Genomic DNA, 6,082 nt, shown 5'->3' on the forward strand with positions numbered 1-6,082 from the left:
CAACATGGGGTTTTCAGTTTCTGAAAGCTCTAAATGTCCTCTTTAGAAACCTATGTAAAACTCATTTTCGACCAGGGCCGACATGTGACTCCTAATTCCCTTGATCATGTCGCATATTAGTTTCTCGTCCCTAACTTTTTTCAAAATGGAGGATGAGGGCACTTTTTATGCCTTTTTCCAAAACAAGTCTCTTCCCCCAAGACGATAGATCTGACCGCTTTTCAGCACCCTATTTTCGGTATGGCTATGACTCCACAAATATATAGGTAGAGAACAAACTAGCTGCAAACGAGACTACTGAGGTACTGACAGCTGAAATCAATCACAATTTTGTCTTTTTATTGTTTCTTTGTAAGCAAACAAAAAAAACCCTTTTTTTATGTGGGCAGAGACAAGATTTAAACTTATATTTTTTCTTTACTTGGCTTTAAAGGATCCAGTGGTTTGGTTGGCTAGTACGTGCCATCGCCACCCGGGCATCGCCATAATACCTTTTTGATTTGCTACATAAGGTCCTGTTTCCCCAGTACAATTTTCTTGTCAATGTGTTCTACATCATAAGCTCTACTGGGGAAGCACAAAAAAATTGGAATTTTTTTGCACATTTTTGCTAAAAATTCAAGCATACCCTATTTCGCCTAATTCGTGTTCAAATTGCATTTTACGTTATTTCACCATTTTGAAATAAATTTTTGCAAAAATTTTAATTTTTTTTCTTGTTAATGTGTTCTACATTATAAGTTCTACTGGGGAAACACAAAAAAATTGGAATTTTTTTGCACATTTTTGCTAAAAATTCAAGCATACCCTATTTCGCCTAATTCGTGTTCAAATTGCATTTGACGTTATTTCGCCATTTTGAAATAAATTTTTGCAAAAATTTTAATTTAAGCTGTAAACGAGACTACTGAGGTACTGACAGCTAAAATCAATCACAATTTTGTCTTTTTATTGTTTCTTTGTAAGCAAACAAAAAAACCCCTTTTTTTATGCGGGCAGAGACAAGATTTAAACTTATATTTTTTCTTTACTTGGCTTTAAAGGATCCAGTGGTTTGGTTGGCTAGTACGTGCCATCGCCACCCGGGCATCGCCATAATACCTTTTTGATTTGCTACATAAGGTCCTGTTTCCCCAGTACAGTTCTGTATAATAATGTATTTAATTAAAAATAAGAAAGTTATACAGCTTTCATATAATGCAGAAACTCAATGAAATCAGTACAATGTCTAGTTGTCTACACGATTTTGTCATATACAAAAAATATTTATTTGATATACAACTATACAAAATACAAGTCAATACAAAAATATAGTTTATTCATATAACAAAAATATAGATAATTTAGGGACCAGTCACTATTTACACCAGAGGGGGTGGCATATTTCAATTTTTTTTGGACAACAAATTTTGCATTTCTCCATTTGCTTCCATTCAAAAAATTTGCATTCCCCCGTTTTCACAATTTAAAATTTCACATTCTCCCCAGCGTAAATAATGACCGCTCCCTTAGATCACCCATAGAGATAAGACCCAAATAGTACAGAATCTGCTGGCATGTTTGTGTGTTAGTATCCCCTCAATTATTTTGCCAGCTAATTAGCATTAATTAAAAGTATATATTTTCTGGTGGGTATTTTCAAGCTCTGTTCGATTTTGACCACCTCAGACTGTGACATTGCTTCTGAAAAGAAATTGAAATTCCCAAACCATACTACATGTTCATTAATAAAAATTCCTTTAAAAAAGGAATGTGCCGCCCAATGTGAGCTGGACGGGATATGGTGAATTCCATGGTGATTAGATTTGGTATTATAATGTATTTTTTTAGGGAGAGTTAGAAGAGGATCAAAAACGTGAGAAATGCTTCATGGAATGAAGCTTTCGTGTCAATTCTTGATTATGTGGGGTCGGAGTTCTGTTTTGGGAGCCTATTGTAGTGAGGATATTGCTTTGGATATTGAATATTGTTGAATTTCGTTATGCAGGGCCTAGGGTATATGATGGATAACTAGAAGACACAAATAAGTAAGCTTCCCCTAGTCATCTATACACTCATTCTTGTCACACGACGAAGTTCTACAAAGTCCTGTAAACGTAATTTCGTTTTTCACCCGACCTCCGCCCAGAAACAATCCTGAAATGTTGAAAACTTGGGGTCGGCGCACTCATGCCAGTTTATCCTAAGGTATACTCTGTGTCTTTTGTAGCCAACCATGTGGCTAAGAGAGGCTAGTAAATACTTAAACTAATACAAAACAATCATACCCTCTTTTCATATCAAACAATACCAAGAAATTGACAGGCCTGTTAAATCAAGGGTAAGATCGATCGTTATTCTTCATGAAACGGGCACAGCCCATTTTTATGTTATTAATTCTGCTAAAAATTAATTAATAAATAACAAAATTACGTCATAGAACTCTATTTTAAACAGACAAAATATAGCCAGTGGGGTTTCTTTCACTTAACCTTGCTAGGAACCCTTCCCAGCAGTTAGGCATTACAATGAATATTATTTTTGCAAATACACTTCTGACCTTCAACACAGTCATGTCTTCCGAATTTATTCCTTTCTCTGCTGACCAGAACTGATTTTCGTTAATTAATGTTTTTTATCAAAGATAGTCACCACAAAGATACTGAGCTTCTAATATCTTTGGTCACAATCAGTTAGCAGTCGATTCAAGCACATAAAGTCATAAACCAATTAGTGATTTCATGATTGGTCAGTGGTTGTGTTGGTCAACTATAATTAATTGGTGTTGGTTTAAGGATTAGGTGCACGCGTGCAATCACTATGGACCACAATGGCCTCATCCAGTGGCATATTATCAATAACCTCAATTAAACAATCATAGTGCAAAATTTGACCTTAAGTTGCAAAGTATGAGTTTTTGTACTCACATTTTCAAAGGTCATTCAATGAATGCACACATGTATTGGGGTTAAAGAACTGTGCCCTGATATATGAGCATGTTGTAGATTCTTCACACTGTAAACAACTAGTTCATGTGCAAACATGTTCAAAACATACATAATTAGAATGGTCAAATGTCACCGTCTATCGGGTTCTAAGAGGCGGTAAACTGGTTTAAACCATACAAAGGTCACGGGTTATTTGGTGTTTTTATAAGTCCATTAATTTTGTATTTTAAACAAAGAATATACACACATCATTTTATCCCGTGCATATCAGAAAACAATAATAAAATAAAATCCTAGCATATTGTGGTTTTATTTCTGAGCTGGGCATAATTTTAGCAAAACAATTAAGGAGTAAATCTAGCAAGAGTGAAATTAGAAGCTATTCACAAAGTACATGCCTATATGTGGCCCCTCCGTAGAGGGCGCCACAAAAAGTTAATTGTTATACCCTGTATATGATTAGAGAATGAATTTGGAGAAAACCTGATGATAATTACAAACACTCGCTGAGCAGCAAGACCTTCCCTCTAAGCTTTTAATCCGATAAAGCTGATTATCTGTTTGTTTTCATGAATTGGAAGACATTCTTTGATATATTACTGAGCTCAATCATCTGAAATTACTGGAGCGTGAGCCACCCAGGCTGGTGGCTCAGCATAGTATTTTATTAACAGAAGGTTTTCTCCAAATTCGTTTCCTAATGAGTATACCCTGAATATTACTTCATGTTTGGGTCAGTGTAATCTCTGTTCTTTGCTTTACAGCAATGTTAGGTACCTGTAATTGATACATAAAATGGTATATTCATCTCAAAATATATGTTTTCAGCTATGAAAAAGTATATCATGAAAGAGGGTCCCAATTTTTGAAACATGGCTATAAATAGGTATTAATACTTGGAAAATATAATGGAAATATAATGGAAACCAGCTGGGAGGTCAAATACAAGGCAATTTGTGCAATATATGTCTTTTATATGTGACACGATCTGGTCTATGGAGGCCATTTACTCCATATTTTTGCCTTTATCTCAATTTCAAATTTGCCGCCTTTGGCCTCCATGGACCGGACTGTGTCGCATATAACCATATATACATGTATTAAAGGTACAATAAAAGGCAGTTTTTGCATATTTTTTAAACATTTTTCATCAGATCATGAATTAGCTTCATGATCAGATGTCATAATAAAAACATTTAAAGCCATAATATATCATCTTTTTAAATGATTTTTTTTTTCAAACCTGTTTTTTGGCATATTTGTAATGTTTACACAAGTCCCAACTTACAATTATTTGGGAGCAACCAAATTTGTTATGTTTGTAGGACAACAAATCAATTTTGAATCCCACATGCATGTAGATCTCCACAGTTATCCGGCAAAGATAGTAATTCGTGGGTATAAGTTACCTCATTATTTTGGAAAATGACCAGAAAATTTGTTGGTAAAGAGTTTCCTAAATTAAAATCATTATGGCTTTAAAGGTGAAATACACTCTTGCATAACCTTTAAACATATTTCAGATGTCTATTTATAAGACTAAAAAAATAATGCTATGTCTCAAACCCCATAGCATCAGTTTTCAAACACATACATGTATGCGAAATGGGTTTTTTTTTTTTAAGATTTTTATTTTTATTTTTGATTTTTTTAAAACTTAATTTTGAGTTAAAATGTAATTTTTGAGTGTTCAAAACTACACAGCATACAATTGTGGTTGATTTACACAATGTACACATATCGATTGTTTTATACCTAAATAAAGAATGCGAGTATTGAAGCAAGTAAATTTGCTTTAAAATATGTCTTAGAATTTCATGATTTTACGGCAAAAACTAAAAAAGAAAAAAAAAGAGAAGGGAAATAAAAAATGAATTTGCTGTTTCAGCTGACATGGAAAAAAAAGCACAAGTTTTTGAGACATAGCTTTTTTAAAGTTTTCAACTAATAAGCATATTTCAGATGTCTCTGAATTATTTACAAAATTTGTTTGATTTCAATATAAAAATTACAATGTATTGCTTGTTTAATAATAGTGATATTGCAACATAGCATTAAGTCATTATTTTGTTCCCTATACAATCTAGATCTTTTTATACAGATCTAAGTTTTCCAGCTGAATAATCTTCAATGGAAAGCATGTTTTCAATGCAATGACACCATATTTTCATGCTCTGAAGCTTTCAAGTTGAAAGGGCAAACCTCATAACTCCTTTGTTCCAATTTCAGGATTTTGGATATTCGATGCATAATTATACATTGCAAGGGCTGTTCCAGTTGAAATCCACACACCCCCTATGGAAGACATGACCTTAATCTTCAACACAGGGAGTGTGAATTTTATCTGAATGGGTGACTGTTTGAAATCCTGTGTGGAAGATTAAGGTTGTGTCTTCATAGGTCATGATATGGAGGGTATGTGGATTTCAGCTGGAATTGCCCATTATTCACATCTGGTTCTTGGCACTTAGCCGACCTACATGTTGTCATGATTTTGAGAACAAAGTACAAAATATGGTTCATGCATGCATTTAAACATATTTATTCTCAAATCTTTGTACATTAACAAATAATGAGACAAATTAAAGGGAATAATCAAAAATAATTAGGTTAATTATAAGCAATTATATGTAACTGCATGCATGCACGCTTGAACCATATTTTGTACTTTGTTCTCAAAATTCCAAAAATGACTTTTTGACAATTTTTCTGCCCCTTTTCTTTAATAACTCTTTTTGCTTTCCCTTTTCTGCTGCCCCTTCCTTTTCGCCGCCCCCTGCTTTTACCTCCGGGGCTGGTGCCCCAAAGCCCCCCAATATAAGCAATATGGTCAGTGGCAGCACCAGGAATTTTTTCGGGGGACAAAATGGGGCAAAGTGAATTTCAGGGGGTAGAAATTGACAAATTTTGCGCAAAATTGCCGCAAAAAGTGGACATTTACATAATTTTGGGGATGGGGGTGGGCAAGAAAAATAATTGGGGGGGGAATGCCCCCTTACCCCCAAGTAATATGATACCCTGTGTATACTTTATAATTTTCACTTACATTTGGTGAAAATTATAAAGTCCCAACTAACCCTTGTCTATAAAATTCACATTAGCGTCACACATTTTGTAAAGCGCAAATAGCATAGGTGCTGCATCTAATTAGCATA

The sequence above is a fragment of the Amphiura filiformis genome, chromosome 14 (genome assembly GCF_039555335.1).
Source record: "Amphiura filiformis chromosome 14, Afil_fr2py, whole genome shotgun sequence".
Lineage (NCBI taxonomy): Eukaryota > Metazoa > Echinodermata > Ophiuroidea > Amphilepidida > Amphiuridae > Amphiura > Amphiura filiformis.